At 37.6% G+C, this 17787-nt stretch overlaps 1 protein-coding gene across 1 annotated transcript in view; it reads left to right on the top strand.

Moving 5' to 3' along the window:
- Positions 1–14296: 14296 nt before the first annotated feature.
- The window catches only part of DMD (dystrophin), a 1006632-nt gene continuing 1003141 nt past the window's right edge, over positions 14297–17787 (top strand). The window contains exon 1 of the mRNA XM_010571327.1: positions 14297–14356. The gene's annotated coding sequence lies outside the window, so the exon portion shown is untranslated. The remainder of the gene's footprint in view (positions 14357–17787) is intronic.

Here is a 17787-nt window from a genome sequence, read left to right as displayed (position 1 = left end):
CCTCAGAGTCTTCAGCAATAAAGACCAATGCAAAGTTCAGTGTCTCTGCAGTGGCCTAGGAATCCCTCGGCACCCATCCACCAGCTTTGCTACCTGGCTTCCTGCTTCTTACGTACTCTTTACTACTGATTTGTGTAACCTATGCAGGGATGCAAATTCTCCTCAAATTCTTTTTCAGCCCTCTTAATTTACTGCTTACATTTTAGCATTGGTGTTGAAGCGGCTGAAAGTTTTGCCCTTGCTCTGTTGTTTAATATTGCACTTCTGCTTGTCAACTGACATTGTCGGTGGTCTAATTTGCTTTTCTTATTTTTTGGGTTGTGCGGTTACTGAGAGGCATACTCAATCTTAGCTCCATTTTGGGTATGTGGTTTATTTCATTCGGCTTGATGCAGCTGTTTGAGATTATGGAATTGAGCCACTAGAGAATTGCAAAATAATAAAGCTGTTATAACAGCAAAGTAAGTAATTCATATGGAATTCACTTTTTATACTAAGTTTACTTTTTAGCTGTTCTGAAGTTTGACTGTATTTGTTGGATATTCAAAGTGGTTGTAGCTTAAGGTATTCTAGTAGCTGTCAAGGCCACAATGTAATAGTCTGAACTTCTTGGGTGAGATTTTATCAGTAGTTTTTGGAGATGTAGCCTCATTTCCTCTCTCTTTCCTCCCTCAATAAGCTATCCATGTATTTTCACATTTGTTTAACATATATTTTGTGTTTCTATTTAAAATATTACTTTTGGCATGTTCCTACTGAGAAGCTGCTGCTTTAGACTGATCGTTGGAAAAACTTACTGAATGGGATATAAATGTAGTTAGAATTAGGTCTCTCCCTATGCACATAATTCTGGTTCCTGCAAAACAAAAGCCTTGTCAAACCTTGTCAAACAAAGGCTGTGTAGAAGAACAAGTTGTTTGTTTGCCATGTGCATGCATTGTATGGCATTCCCGTTCCCATCTCATTTTGCCATTGTTCAATTAAATGTTTATTCTGAATTTACCAGAGGTATGAAAATTCACTAATAAAATACTTATGCTTTCTCCTTTTAATTTTTTAAGTTTGTCTTCTTATGCCTGTTATAAACTGAAGAAATAGAGTTGTCTTGGAAAGCATCCATTAAATCCTAATTTATTTCCAAGTTTTATTTCAAAGGTTTAGAACACCTCATTATTTTTATCTGACTTCAGTAGTGTTTGTGCGTGCTCAGATCTTTCAAACTATAATGCATGTCCTTTTTTTTATGCTTCTATTATTACTTTATTAAAAATACCTATATGCTTCAATATAAGTACATGCAAACAAAGCAGTAAATTGACAACTACTTCCTAGTGGAAATCAGTAGATATAAGACCTATTTCCAGAATTGAAACTTCTGTGGTGCACATTTTGAATATTGTGAAATAAACATAATGCATGGGGAGACTCTGGGACGTGTAGTGAAGGAGGAATTGCCTGGAACATTGTCTCAGTCTATGACAGGAGACGTTTTTCTGGGGTCTGATAGGAGCAGTTTGGGTTCCCAGGGGCAGGGGAAGCGGAGGGCAGCGTCTCTCTCTGTGATGTGTTTTTCCTTCCTTCCCTCCCTTGCCGGCTTGTGTGTTTTCTATCCTGTACAGCCCTGAATGTTTTCAATTGGTCTTTTGTACAATCCTCCAAGGAAGAAGCTAAAACTTCAGTTCCAAAATCTATTCACTTCTGTTTCTCTGTTAGGATGGATGTGATCAAAATATCTATGCGGTTTGATTAAGGTGCCTCTAGAAGGCATTAGGCTACAAAGAAAATTACTCTTCTTTACTGTTGCAAAAACATTGGAATAGAATAACAATATGTTTCTTGAATGTAGTTTATGATGTTGTGAAATGTCACACTTGCCTTGAATTGTCTAGACTGGGAAAGAACAGCTGTAAAAAGAATGACAAATAGATGTTTTTCTTCTTTTTCTGTACTGAATCTATATTAAGGAGATGCAGGTCCTCTCAGTAGAGCTGATGAGTTGGCACTGAATTGAAATAAAAATCAATGTTTATAATAGGTAACTGTCCTAACATCAATACTAATATTTCTTAGTCTTCACTTAATGTTATAGATATGAAATCCTTCACTGCAAGCAGTTCTGAATGATGTATGAAATGAAAAATCCCTGATCGATGCACAGAATACATACAGGCAGCAAATGTGTTAGTTATCTCAAATGTTTGTGTCTGGTGCAGGCAAAAAATCCTAGTTTCAGTTGGGAGGGCATGAGATCCGCATGAAATAAATAAATCATCTATGTTGCTATTGCAAATATTTTTGTAACTTCCTTAGACAATGCCCACTTAATGAGAAGACTAACAGTACTCATCCTAAATCAAATTTTAATAAGGGTTTCACTAGTGCTTCAATTATTCTGATGTGGACTAATAATTTCAATGAAATGTTACAAAATCTAATGATGTTACCTTTCTAAAAATTGCTCTTCCCTTTACTTTTCCCCCTTCACCAGCATGGAGAAATGCCTCAATATATGGATAAGGGAATTATGTATCTCCTCTTTTTGCCTTGCTATCTCTATGTCCCTGTTCCTTTTATTTTTACCAATTCTTTCTACCCCACCCTCCCAAGATAACTTTAAGATGTTGTGCTTTATCCTCATGTGTGAACGAACTCTGTGTCCAGCCCCAAACTGAGAATTCAGATTTAACAGATGCCAATGCATTAATGCCAGGTAGATGGGGCTTGGATAGGATTCCTTACTACTTTCCGTTAGTTTCTTAGACACCTTAAAAATAATCTGAGAAGTATCTGCAGAGTTGTAAATGTATGTTTAATAATACATAGCAAAGTATGTTGTTCCAGTGTTATCATAGACTTTAAAATGTTCATAAGTGGGACCTATGCCTGACTGCTTAAAAATAAATGCATCCTGTACCTCCTCCGTATATCGTAGGCTTCCTACTTCTGAACGCAGTACTTGACAGACAGATATTGGACCAGAAACCAATGCTACGCACTGTTTAACTTGATAGGCAAGGATGGTATGTCACCTAAAGAGCTTCTCCTGTCTATAGTGACATAATTTCTACAGCTTATAATGCCTGTTCCATATAAAGATATTTTTTTCCCCACTGGTTTCTAGGAAAAAAAGGGTTGGAACTATTGGTGGCTCTGGGCACATTGCTGAATTCTAACTTTAATACATTTAGTCTTAAAAATACTAAAAAGTTAATTTTCTTTGTAATGGTGGTCACCATGTTTGAGATGAAGAATAAAACTGATTTCTATTGTGCTCTCATTTTTCATTATATTTTAGTAAAAATAAAAGAGGCAAACACCTTCCCCCCACACATTCTTCCCATGCGAATGTTTTTTCTTTGTGCTAGGGGCTGAATAGTCACTTCCCAACTAAAGCTATTAAATGAAAAAATAGAAGCTTCAAAAAGAATCTGAAGGAAGAACAGTCTACAATAAACATTATAGCTTCTTGCAAGGTGTTGCTTATGAGCTGTCTAGAAATGCAATGATTTTCTTTTTCCTTTCAAGAATGCTTGATATTATAGGGGGTAGGGGACGCACATTTAACTTGCTTTGTAATCCAGTTTTTTTAGCAAGTGCTGGTATTTAGACTTTTATCTAATTACTGTATTGTCCTTCACCTGTATGAAACAGTAGCAGTTTTCCCAAATGTGGGGTAATACGAGACAATCACGTTTCATATACCAATCAATTAAAGACTCAGACCCTAACGCATATATTTGAAAATTTAAGATTCTTCAGTCACTTGTACAACTGAGCCACTACAAACAGTATAAAGTAGCTGTGAAATGGGAAGGGGTTTAGAGGAATTAAATTCTGCTCTGTTAGCTTTTTTCTTCCCTCCAATTGATCAATATCAACAGGGGCTTTTTAAATGCTTTAACTTGCTCTCTGACTATCCTTTCTTTTCTCCCCTTGAGAGAGGGGGATGCTTGGGGATGGTGAGAGGAAGCCGAGACCTGACAACATACAATCTGTAATAGTTCTCTGTGAATGAAATAAATCACAACTTCGATTTAGACACATTCATCATTACTTTGGCTACTTCAGGTGAGGTGAAAACAGGCGTGGAAAACACTGATCACTTACCTTTAATTTATACAGCTGTTCTTGAAGGCATGTTTTCTTTCTTTCAAAGTTTTACAAATGGTGTATAATAAGGTGAAGCCTAGCTGTGGGCCAGTAAGTGTTATCAGCTTTGCTATGACAGTATCTTCACTGTAAGAACAGGGTGCGTGGATTGTAAACAATTGCATATTAACACCTTGGTCTCATTAATTGCAAACTTCTCTGATATATGTCTCAGTGGCAGCTTCTACTAATTAACTCAGACGCTAATTGGGTCAGATGAAATAAAGTAGACAGCAGTCACTCAAGCAGACTAGAACAGCCTGTTCTCTAATTGCTTTTGACAGAGGAACAAAAAAGGAACTTGAAATATTAAAGACTAGCGCTAGCCACCACTGTGTACGTAGCATGGTTATTTGTAATGAATATTTTAATACAAACTGAAACAAATGTTGTTCCACCACATATGGTGAACCCATCTTCCTCTGTCTGTATTCTGCATGTGTGTGACATGAATTTTGATGGCCTGTAACCATGTAAAGCGTTTGTCTGATTTTTTTTCATATGAGCAAATCAGAAAATCTGGGAGAGAATACATAAAAATCAAAGCCGTTCCAAGCTTTGCAACTATGTATCACTAGGTGGCATTTGCTGAAAACAGTACAGCAATTTCATTTTTACATCAGGAGCTTGTGTGAAACACTAGGTACTAGTGTCGTATTTTAGACTCTGATTACCTATTTCAAATCCTGATGCTTCTTTCAGCTTCATTTGTTATTAGTCGACAGTCTATCATTCAGAAAGTTTGTGGGCTCCTATTTTCCCTTTTTGATATATGCTGCTTTGACTGGCTCATGAATAAACCTTACTATCCTTGGTCTCTTATCCTTTTTTGTTCATATTCAAACATAAATAGAAACCTAGATGGTAAAAATCTCCAGCTAAGGAAAGACACGGTCAGTCTAACAGTAAGCGTTTATCTTCTGTTTTCCTAACAAAACAAAAATAATTGTGTATTCTTCACAAAAGCTATAAATATGAAAATTGTGGGTAATTTTGTCTGGTTACATAACCTTGCATTTTTTATTTTTAATAGTTTTTCTCCGTTATAATAATACTCCCACACAGTGCCTCTGTCACAGCTTACTGTGAGGTAGCCTGCTGATCTGCCTTCCCAAGTTTAAAAACCACAAACAAACAAAACCCCAAGAAACCTACAGCCTCTCTGTCCTGGCAAGCAAAGTTTGCTGTTGGCCACAGCTCCTTTATCACAGTTTTCCTCCTCAAGCACATATGACAACTTTCCTGGTGAAAACCATAAAGGCTAGAGCCATTTAAAGTTTTTCAAAAATAAGTTTCTTATTTTGTGGGGATTTTTTTTTTTTTTTTTTTTTTTTTTTTTTTGGTGACATTGCTGAAATACAGGATCTGCCAGTGCTGCTGTTTTCTGGTGTGTAACTTTTCCCACAGCGGTGACAGGAACATTTATAACGCTGGGGGTTCGCTTCAAGCCAGCTTGGTAACAGCAGCCGAGGTGAGAGCACTTGCTTTCACTTTGAATTAGTTTCAGCAATTCTCAGATCACTGGTACAGAGGAGTAACAACGCTTATTACGGGTTGTCACTAAATGCGCTGTGTACACAAACCAATTTTATTAGTCTTTAACTGATGAGGATTTTCCCGGTGCTGGCTGTACGTTAGGGCTCGCAGAGGGACTGCTGCTGCCGTGCTACCTGCTCGGGCTTATCAATCTGTCCTAACGCTGCAGCCCTTCCTCCGCAAGGAGCAGTGTCTGAAAATACGTATGTGCTCTGAGGAGGGGAGAAAAAAGCTGATACTGATTCCCTCTTTCTTCTGGTAGCAATTCCCCTTTTCTCTGGGAAGGGACAAAAATGGGTTAAAAGTAAGAACATCTGCAACCAGCGTTAATACAGTCAAGATGTATTTAATCTGTTTATCATGTGTAGTCGTTCCTTCAAACAAGTTCAACCTCTGCTTACCGACCTTACAAGTCCTTAGTTGTCTTTGGGAGATGAATGGATTGAAGTATCTCTCATCAGTTGTGGTGAAAATTGCAGCTTTGGGCTGTGGAGTTACAATAGGGTTTATCTATAATAATAATCATCATCATCATCAATAGTAGTAGTAAATCTATGTGGCAAAAGGCATACCTGTTGATTTTATGCAACATTGCATGATGGGTCAGCAGCATTTAACTTGTGCTTCCCTAATCTGTAAACAAGAAGAGAAATAAAAATTGCTGTTCAAAATCAAGAAATAGTAAGGTATTTTCCCCAAATATACTCATCTGACAAGATGAAGAGTATCTGTCAACTCCTCCTACTTCTCTTTCACATTTTGGTCATATTGGCAACTTTCCCCAAATTTTCTGTGAATTTTTAATGAATTTAGTATAGTTTATAGCACTGAGCAGACTTATCCTGCAAATGCATTTTGTTGCTTTTAACAAAAAAATGCTTTTAAATCATCTTTATGGGTATTTTTTTCAAGGTACTTCAATGTACTTGCAACATGATTTCATTGGTGTCTGACTGCCAAAAAGTTGATAATATAGTTAAATCATACAATATTCTGCAAGTTCCAGAATGCTGCAGTGGTTTCTGCTGGTATAGCGCTTCTGACCAACATGTTACCTCATTTTAAGATGTAATATATGATCTACAGTATTCAGAAAATACTATTATAATGATGGTATGATGCTAAAATAGCATGTGCTTCTATTAATATGTTATTAAGCCTATTCTTCATTTGTCAATATGTTTATATGACTTTGAAGAATAGATAATAAAGGGGACACTGCTCATGCACAGCTGAATATCCAAATGAATAATTATATATTTCCATGTAAATATAACTTAAGTCATAAGCTGAACTCCTTCCCTTTTGAGCACCAGCTTCTCAGGCAGAGATAGGTTTGTTCTTTAATTTTGAGAAGTGATTTATCTTTTGAGGAGAAATCTGATGTATGGAAACACTGGGGCTTTTTAGGTTGCGTTTTAGGAGTGATTTCCTTTTAGGAAAAACTTCCTGGATCCAAAATAATTGCTCATTAGAAAACCAACAAACAAAACCAGTAAAGCTTGTGTTTGCAAAGCTGTAAATAACTAGAAGACCAGGGTATTTTTGGTAGAGTGTGGTTCAAGACTCTTTCAAGTCCTTATTCTTGAAAGCCTAAGGCAAGGTGGGTCACCAATGTTTGAGGCAGGTGTCCTGGCAGTCAGTGGGGTATTACATGAGATGGGAGAAGAAAGCACTGCTACTCCATTCCCATGCCCTTACCCCACTGATGACGAGAGACATGAAATCAGGGCCCTCTTCCAAAGAGTACTTACCTCCTATACAAAATCAAAAGGAAGGAAGTCTTAGGAAGCTTTTTGGGGGGGGGGGAAAAGGGGGGGGTTTTTTTTTGTCCATTAATGCTTTCTCTGGTTTGGAGTTTTTTGGGGGGGTGGTGGGTTTTGGGTTGGTTTTGGTTTTTGCAACATATGCAGCTAAGTCATTAGCTACTCCACTTAACAGCCAGCCAGCAAGAACACAACGACCAGCCCATGGGGCCCTTCAGGAAGGTTACTGCCTGTTAGCAGTTCTGCTCCTTCCTCCTGGGGCAAATCCATAGACATGGAGAAGTACAATCAGTTCCCAAAGTGTGTTTGCATGTGGTAGAGCAGAGGAGGACTAGGCCAACTGCTGGGAATACCATTACCAATGTATGAATTGGAGCTGAATAGCCCATGAATAGCCCAAAATGTTCTGGAAATGTGAACTGAAACTCTGTTTATTTTATTATTGTTATTTTTCAAAAATTGCATTGGAATTGTGCTCCTGCTTTTGTCTTGGGAGTTGTACCTGCTACAATTTATTTAGGGGAAAGGGCTGAGAAATGACGGGGGGCGGGGGTGATGTTGTTAACAAGCATGCAGCAAATTACATGAATTTGTTCAAACCTAAATCTGTGTGTACTTTTCGCAGCTGCCCATTATTGTTTTAGGGATCATATGTAGCTTGTTTGCATTATCCTGGTATTTTTGGCTGCTAGTCAATTTTTTTTTTTTTTTGGAAGTGGTTAATGGCCTGGAGAGGCAGACCACACTGTGCTGGTTTGCTGCACATGTTTGGGTAGTTCTCTTTTGTTCAAATCCACTGTTACCCTCTATATGATCTTCTAGCTACCAGATATCACAAACAATGCCTCATTACTTTTTCTTTCCAGAAAGAGTTTGTCTCTGCCTTTTCCCATCCCACTTCTACTTCTCCATAAATCTTTTTCTCTTTTTCCCCCCAAACCAGGGAAAAGGTGTTTCCCTCCCTTTCTGTCTTCCACCCCACCCCTTCCTTATTTTTTTTTATTGTTGTTTTCTTTTCTTCTCTTTCTTTCTGTTCCAGGCTGGCACTCTATTGTGTTCTCTATCCTTTGTGCCGTTCCTGCTCGTTTTCTACCCCATGACGTCCATACTTACTCATTCTCAAAAGCACTCTGTAGTTTTTCCTTAAATAGCTAATTAGGCAAAGTTAGGTCGGAAGAATGAGACCTTACATAAACACTTATAATGCCTTAAAGAATTAAAAAAAGAGAAAAGTCAGGAAACAGTTTCCTGTAAACATTTATAATGAGAAAACAATTCCAGCTAACATAATGAAATGAGAAAAATAAAAGGCTTTCTCAGCCTGGGGTTTAGTCTAGGCTTATGGTGTCCATAGAAATCCTGTAGATTGGGTCTTACAGCCATTCTTTCTTTTGTCCCCTGAGCAGCAAAAGGAATCCCTCTCTCTCAGTTCCTGTATTTGAAGGAGGGGATGGGGGGGAGCAGAGTTGAGATTAAGTCTTTTCAGTACAGTAGTACCCCTGCTCCTTTCCTAAATTTGCCTTGAATCGTACCAAATGTCCTCGGAGAATGTTGATATACTATTTCTCAGAGGCTTGAGTTGTACTTTTTTTCTTTAGATATTAATGAGGGTTTTCTGGATGCTGCGTTTCTGCTGAGCTTTTGAATAGGTTCATCAGTGTTTTGAGAAGCCTGAGATGGTCTGATTATGGTGATTTGATACAGGTTCCACAGTAAAGTCTCAAGGTGTAGCATAGGGAACAGGGAGTTTTAACAGTATTCAGATAAAGTCAACACACTGCTCATCAGTATATTTATAGAAGATGGACAAAGAACTGCATGTTACCTATTGCCTTACACGAGCAATAGACTTAAAATCATCAGTTGTCTGTCAAAGCAGTCTATTGTATTTCCTGTCAGCTTGTGAATGTCTTGGATGACCTCAATGACTAAAAATCAAAGCTAGTCCACTCAAATATCATTCAGTCATTTTATTGCATTGATTTCTTCTTCCCCCCTCAGATAAGCAAGAATGGGAAGGGAACATTTCTCAGCAGTTGTAGTTACTGGCAGAGTATTGTAACAATGTGCTGGAAATCTCTAAGAATAGTGAGTCGATGGAGCCAGAGTATCAATAATGTGTCTATCTGAGGCCTCTTTTGTTCCTTGTGCTCCCACCATTGCTGGTACTCACTTCCACTCGCTGAAACAAATCCTTGCCTTTTCTAAATCTGCATTGTTTGGCTGCTAGAAAATCAAACAGCAATTTTGATGGTTTTATTCTCTGAAGTGCAGTGTTCCGATGAACCTGCAGTTGCCATGACTGAAGGAATTGACACCCACCTTAACCATTGTTTCAAAGTTTCCAGCTAGTATATAGGAACTCTTTTTTCTTTGGGGCTTGTTTGTTTGTTGGGATTTTTTTTGTTTTTTTGTTTGTTTGGTTGGGTTTTTTTGTTTGTTTTTCTTTTTTCTTCCTGATAGTTCCCGGTAGACAAAACATAGCTATTCAATTATTATTTAACCCAGCTCAAGGCAACACTGGGTAACAGAATAAGACAAGTCTCCTCTCCTGTTTGTGTTCCAACCTATGATGGAACTGCTTGCTGAAGACTGCATAAAATCTTCTATCACACAACCGAACCTCCTATCACTGCCTGTCTCTGCAGTGATTCAAATACTCTACACATATTACGTACTGTCTTTATTGACACTTTAAAGACAATGATTTGTTTGTTTGTTTCAAATTAAAGCTTATGCCCCTGAAGTGCCAGTGCACTTTTGTTGAATATCTTCTAAATTTCAAAACTGGGCTGTACTTACTCTTGAGGAGAGTTTCCTAAGCCACTTGCATCAGAAACCACTACCCACATCTGTGGAAGGCAGACTGCAGAGGGTAGGAAAGATGCGGTCTTGATGTTGCAGTCTATAGGAGGAGAGGCTGTGGAGTCTCCATCCTTGGAGATATTAAAAAACAGACTCGACGTGGTCCTGGACAATCTGCTCGAGATGACTGCTTGATCAGGGTGGTTGGACCAGATGATGTCCTGAGGTCCCTTCCAACCTCAACCATTCTGTGAATCTGTGAAAGTATTATTTATTCAGGTGTGTCAAGAGTAAGAGAGGCTGAAGATCCTCTAGAAAAATAGGGGAGGATGCACCAAAAAGTGGGAGGTTCCTTCCCCCCCACTCCATGTTTTCTGTGGGAGAATGGCGTATATCATACAAATGGAATGATGTAGTGACATATATACTGTATGTTTCTGAACCTTGGTTCACTTAAAATCTGCTTGGTATTTGTCAGCTCACATTTTTTTAAAAGTATAGCTTTTTTTTATGACTTGTTAACACTGCTGTATGCTTTCAGAATAGTGGCTAGAGTATACCAGATATTTTAAAAGAATTTTTTTTCCTGTTTCCATTTCTTATTCAATATGTTTGGTGGTAGTTGGCGGGGGGGGGGGGTTGGAAAAATAAGTGTAGTAATAAGTGTAGTTTACTAAGAGATGACAACATAATGCTGTTTTTGTGGAAAATAGAAGGGACTTTCATTTGAGTAGTAGGTTGTAGACATGAACTACTTTATTAAGTATCTAGGAAAGTTGTCTGGTAGCCACTTGCCATTAATAATAGCATCTTTGTTCTGTTGAATCTTGATTGCATGCTCCTAAGCATTCTTCAGTGTACCACTTCTCTCTATTAGCCTTGCCACCAGATTAAATCTTAGAACTCTCCTTTGTCAGATGATTAGCTCCATTGAGCTAATGCACTTTTTCCTGGCCATAATTTCTTATGAACTCTAGCCTGGCATAATACTTTTAAAGCCAAATGTGCAGTTAGCTAATTCAAGAGGTTTGCATTCACAGTTGCAAAGCTGGATGCTCATCATACCAGAAATATATCAGAATTGTAAGATCCATTTGTGAATGTGTTCCAGTTAAAACAAGGTCTATTCAGTGGTACTGGAGGCTCTAGTGCATGAAAATCAGATGAATCTGAAAGGTCAGTCTATTTTTTTTCTGGAACACTTTCTATAGACCTAAATATGTGCATTTTCTGAGTTGATAACCTGCAGAAAGGAGGGTTAAGACTGTTCCACTCAGTGTCCAGCATTTTGAGAAAAGCAGATATTTTTTCTGTGGAAAGTGATCACATTATTATTGTGATGAAGGAATTCAGGATCCATGCAGTGTTTTGTGTTTAGATTTAACCTGAAGAGAAGACAGTATGCTATTCTGCAATTCTTCCAGCTCGAAAGGAAGGAAGTAAACATGCTATATTACTCTTGGAACAGCCAAAGGAAATACCTGCCTGGCCATTTGATTATTCTTATTGACTCACAGTAAAAACACCTGCAAGGGCATTCATCGGCTCCCTGCTGAAGGATCTCTTATAAACACAGCATTATGAAAGTGCCAGATAAGTGTTCTTGCTCCATTTCTACAGCACCCAGAGAAATCTCATTCAGCTTCCACATCGAGCATTCAATCTGTAAATCTGGGTTAGGAGAACAACTTTGGGGGAAAAACCATGCTTAGTGTAGGGAAATCATGCCATGCAGAACCAAAAGACTGATTCTTTTTTAGGTTAGGAGGCTGTCACTAGCAAATTGCTGTGTTATAAACTTGTCAGAGCAAGCACCTAGAGATAAAAATGCTTGAAATGATCTCTGTGAAGATAACAGCAGTGGAATAGATTTGTGTTTGCAAAGGTAGCAGAGCACTGCCTGAACTTTGAATAAGTTTCAAATATTCAAATTGTGGGTTTAACTCTCATTTTCCTCAGGAGATCCTGTTTTTTCTTAGCTCAATAGACATGAATTAATTGGTGACTAGCAGCTAAATCTCTGGCATATAGCTTTGTGGAAAAACAAAACCAAACCCACATACTGTTACTGAATATGCTACTACAGTAGCCTGGGGTGGAAAAGTGGAAGTTTGTACAGTTTGGAAGAGGCAGTTTTGCCTCTTTCCTTTTCCCTGCTAAATACCACATACTCTTCTTCTACCCCATTTTAAGGTTGCCTTTGGCATTTTTATCAGAGACGATTAAACAGAAATAGCTATTTATATGTAATATTTTATATGAAGTTGCTGAAGAAGTTTGTAATACAACACCAGATTGAATATGTATCTTCCACCAAAAAAATGCATCTTCCGTCTCCCATCTTCTCTGTATTGCACATGGCTGGAATAAGTCAAAACTCATATAACAAACAGCTTACAGTCAACGAAGAGGGAAGTGATGCTTGTGGGGAAAAAAAAATTAAACAGCTTTAGTGTCATTTATTACCAAAAGCATGCATCTCCTCCACATGCTGTTGCTTTTTGATGAATCTCTAACTATTCAAATATCACTTTCAGCCAAGGGATGAAGGAAGCGGTATTATTTGGGATAGATAGCGGTAGAAGTCCAGACAGTTTATTGTAGCGAATACTCATATATTAGTGGCAGAATGTAGATAATGCTTGACTTCTAGGGCATGTTTCCAGTAGTACTATTGCGTTGTCAATCTTTTCACTCATGTTCATCCGAAAGCAATTAGAACACACTCCTTCCTGTATGCAGAAGTTTTTTATAATGAAATAGTAGCTTTACAAACTCTAGTATTGTTTTTTCATGAGTATATTGTATTGTTGAGAATGGAAAACATTCTTGTGAAAAGGCACTTTTAAAGTGCTATTGAGGTGAGGTTTTAAGAACAAAAGATATATTTATATCAAAAAGATTTGCCTTGTCTTGTCTCGTTGGAGGGGTGGAGGGAGGGAAAGCAAAGTACATTATTAATGCTGTGCATTTCTCTTGTAGCTCATCCATACCTGCCTTCCAAATTCAGCTGAAGCCATTAACATTATTAATTGCTGAAGATTTCAGATGGGAATTTAATATCCTGTTTTATTTAAGAAGTGTAGAGAATTTTACTGCAAACCAAAAGGCAGCATTGAGTGAGCTTTATTTTAGTAGAAGCATTCTGCAGCCTTTTCCACATATGCCCTTTAATTCTAGTTTGGTTTGACTTTGTTGTACAAAGAGTTCTGCCCTTCTGTATTATTTCAGGGCTGATGACTAATAGATCTTTTTGAGCAAATGCTTATTAGGTTGTAATTTGTAGGCATCTTTCTCTTCCCACCTACATAAAATATATCAGAATTGTACCTTTGTGTGTCCAGTTCCATTCTGCATCAAGACTGTACTTAAAACTTAGACACAGAAGTCAAGGCCTAAAGTAATCATCTTCCTCTACAATGTTTTTTGTAGCAAAGAATTGAGAAGGAATTTCATGTATGGCTGAACAAACCTGTGGGGTTTTTGTCTTTTTCCACTGGAGGAAATATATATAACAAATTGTGACAGGTAAATAGCTGCAAGGCAGAAAAGGCATAAGGTATGGCAGGGGCTGCCAATGGAGAATTATCATTGTGGTCCAGAAGACTTCACTTCTTCAAGAAATTCGAGGACAGGCATATAAACTTGTTGTTTCAAGTACTTTTAGAAAAGTGCTGTAGAAGAATTTCGTGCTGCCAAAACCATTGTGTAACACGTTTCTTTATACTTACATGAAATTAAAAATTTGAATGGGATATTTCAGATCCTACTGCAACATATTCCCTTCCAGAAAAAAAAGAAATCACAGGATGGGTGAGATGAGCTAGGGATATAGACCATGACTATGAAGAGAACCTGTAGGCTTTCAAAAATATGTTGATGTAATTGTCAAGGACAGAATACATCTAGATAGGTACCCTGAATGTGTTTGAATTGCTAGTAGTAGCTTTACTATAAACCAAGACTGAAGCTTTAATCAATAATATTGTACTATTTTGTTGAATAATTCTAATGAAGTGCTTTACTTTTCTCTGGCAGATGAACGGGAAGATGTTCAAAAGAAAACATTCACAAAATGGATAAATGCACAGTTTGCTAAGGTAATTAAATATTTTTATTGATTTATAAACCAAAATATGTTCTGTATATTTTTCAAAAAACCTGATATTCCTCCACTGAGGCTTAATTTTCAAGATAACCATTACAAGTTTCAGGTATTGCTGAATGCAGTTGACTGATTTATTAGAAAAAAATGTCCAAGTTGTATTCCCTTGGTTTCAGTAGGGATTGAAATGTAAGAAGCCATCCTTTTCTCAAAATGTTCTCTGCCTCAATTTACTTTGCCTTTTCTCAAACTAGTGATGCAGATGTATTACTGTTTGCTGGACTCCTTTGTTATGTTCCTAATATATGGAGGAGTTTCCTCTACTGGGTTTGCCTTTTCTTGTTTTTAATTGCAATCACAAATTTAACAAGACTGGATGAATTGGAGAGGAGCAAGGTCAAAGATAAGAGGTGTGATCCAGTCAGCAAATGATGAAAGTCAATTATAATTTGTTTTGAAATAGTTATCTTTCAGAATGGTAAAGATCTCAAATGTTCTGGAAAAAAAGCAACTAACTAATTTAAAGGAGGCCCCCCCGGCAGTATATAATAATTTTATCTTTAATACACAGGAAAAATTGAGCTCAAACTATTAATTTGATTAAACATCTTTTACATTCCTGGAGGTTAATTACTGAACTGTATTTGCCAGTAATAAACTAAATCAATCCCATCATCTGTCATTTTATCTGGCAATAGACAACAATGGAATAGTAGCTGTGATAAACCTTCTATTTAGTCTGACTTTTGATTGTGTCCCATCTGATTGTCCTCATTAAAAAAAAAGGAGTAAAATAATCTGAATAAGACCACCATAATATTGAAAAACATGCTCAGCAGTGGTTCAGTCCAACAGGGAGTCCCACACGACTTTTCCATGGTCTGGAGCACTTTCTAATAGTGATTCAAGTGATTTAGACGGCACACATTTGTGCTCAGCATCTTTACAGCAGAGATGTCCAGCAGTTTGGAGGACTGAATCAGAATGAAATACAGTCTTGAACAAATGGTCTCAAATTGATCAATGAATTACAAGACAAGTGTGAAGTATTATATTTAGGACAGAAGTAAAATATATGCATACAGAAGGGGGGATAACTGGGCTGGCAATAATAAAGCAAAGAAAAGCTCTAGGAAGTGCAGTGAATCAAAACCAAAATGAGTCAGCGACATCGTATTATTGCAAAAAGGAAAAAAAAGGCAGATTTATTATGACTGTGATAATGGAAGTGCTTGACAGAAGGCGAAAGATGTAATTATTTTATTTTACTTGGCAATAGTGAGATTTTAGTTTCAGTAATTTACTATCTTGGTGTTCCATATATGAAGAAGTAGCCCCAGCAGCAGTCGTCTGATACAAGCTAATTTGAAATGTATTGCCAGTTAGGCCTTGTTATGGTCACAGAAATAGTTATGGAAAACTAAGAGTAACTGTTGCTTCTGTATCTAAAGATATGTCACGTTCCTAGAGCATTGCTTTCTCAGAAACGGTTGTTTTATGGAATAGCAAAGCTTGCAATTACTGAGGAAAAGTGGAGCAAGTCTGCAGAAGAACAACAAGAATTATGAAGGGTTTAGAAAATATGACCTATCAGCAGATGCTTTTAATGGTAGGTTTGGCTCAGTTGTCTGAATGATCTAGATGCCTTTCCTCCAATTCTAGTTCAGTGGAGTGTACTTTAATGGTGTTTTAGCTCCCTTTTACTTCAGTTCTATAAATAGTATTTTTAGTTGTATGTGAACATACATTCATAAACAATCTGGAGAAGTACTAATCTCCCTCTACTTCATTTGGACTCTGAGGAAAACCTCCTAAATGCTATGGTTCAAGTTTTACTTTGCCTCGTGCGTCATCTGTGTTTTGGACAGGGTCTTTTTATTTCAGCAATCAATCTACCAAAACCCCCTTGATCTTTAAATCTTGGACAAATTACTCTTGTCCTACAAAATTGCATAACACCAGAATACTTGGTCTGAAACTGGAAATCACATATGTCTGGTAAGCAGTAATACCTGCTGGCTGCCTGTGTGGTACACATGCAGAAAGCATGCTTTGCTCTTCAGTGCACGTACCATGCAAGCTTTATTTCTCTCCAGGGTTTTTAGGACGGAAATACAGAAGACGCTGCTCGTATTCCGCTGTAACATGAGCAGTCATAGTTAATAGCTGTATGCTGTCCTGGGACTGTGTTTCTCCCTCTTCTAAAGACCAAGATGTTTTGGGAGAGGTGGTCTTCAAAACGTAAAAGTGGATCTCCATGTGAAATCTACAGCTTATCCCTCTTCTTCTCCTGACTTGTTTTCAGTGGTTCAAATCCATCTCTGTTTCTAGCTGTGGAATTGATTTCAGTTAACGGGCTACTCCTGGTTACCGATTTCTCGTCATAGTTAGCTTTGTAAAAGTGTTAAATAAATTACTTTCATTGTAGAATTGGTTTGTATTCAATGTGGTTCTAGAGGTGCTGTCATGAACAGATTAGCCTATGTGGCTGGAATTAAGATAGTGGAATATATTATGATGTCACTCATTTCTCTTATTTGTGAATAGTGGAATCCAGGTCATTAATTGACTGCAAAATATTTAGGGTTGAATGAAATTGTTTTATACAATTCTCACTCATCCATCACCCTCCATAGCTAAAAACCTCTCTACTTATGCAGTTAAAGTAAAAGCTTAGTTCTAAATGTTCTAAATCGTCATTTGTGTTGGGTCTACGGTGCACTGCCCCCCAAAGATCAGTATTCCTTTCCTGAAAATTCAGTGTCTAGAGTCTCCGTGTCTTGGTACACTTATTCTCAGACTAAGCTTTCAAAACACTCACATTTGCAAGTTGCTTTCACATGACTTGTGATGTAAATACAAATAATGCTTTTAATGTCAGAAGTTGTAAATTACTGAAAAATAATTTTCTATTTTATGTGTCATCAGCATAACTTAAGAACCCACATATCATTTTTATTAGTGGGGAAAAAAAATAAAAATTATTGTGTGAATCGCAGGCCTGGAGGGAAGTAGTAGTCCTTCTGGCCATGCAGGCAGTGACATTTTAGTTGGATCATCTGTAGATACTTTGGACTCAGATGCCTTGAGTTCAGCAATGAACTCTGCTACCTCTTAGCTAAGGAGTCAAGTCCCTAACACGAAATCCATAACAAACTCTCAACCACATCATCTTGGCAGTTTTCTGTCTGTGATGTGCAGAACCTAGAAACCTCTGGAGTGCTACCAAGAAGTCTGTGAAAGGTTATCTAGAGAAAGCTAGCAGAATTGTCAGCAAGATTATAACTGCTATGGGTGAGGCCATGTCTCTCATCAAACTTTTTTTGGCAGGTTGAGTGGGGTGCTCTAAATGGAAAAACTAGGGAAAATGCATTTGCAGGTCTCTCTTATAGCTTCTCAAAAGAGCAGGTTTCTCTCTAATTCCTA

This window comes from Haliaeetus leucocephalus, unplaced genomic scaffold, assembly GCF_000737465.1.
Source record: "Haliaeetus leucocephalus isolate CR32 unplaced genomic scaffold, Haliaeetus_leucocephalus-4.0 Scaffold317, whole genome shotgun sequence".
Lineage (NCBI taxonomy): Eukaryota > Metazoa > Chordata > Aves > Accipitriformes > Accipitridae > Haliaeetus > Haliaeetus leucocephalus.
The sequence above is the reverse complement of the archived record's forward strand: the minus strand, read 5'-3'. Positions and strand labels throughout refer to the sequence as shown.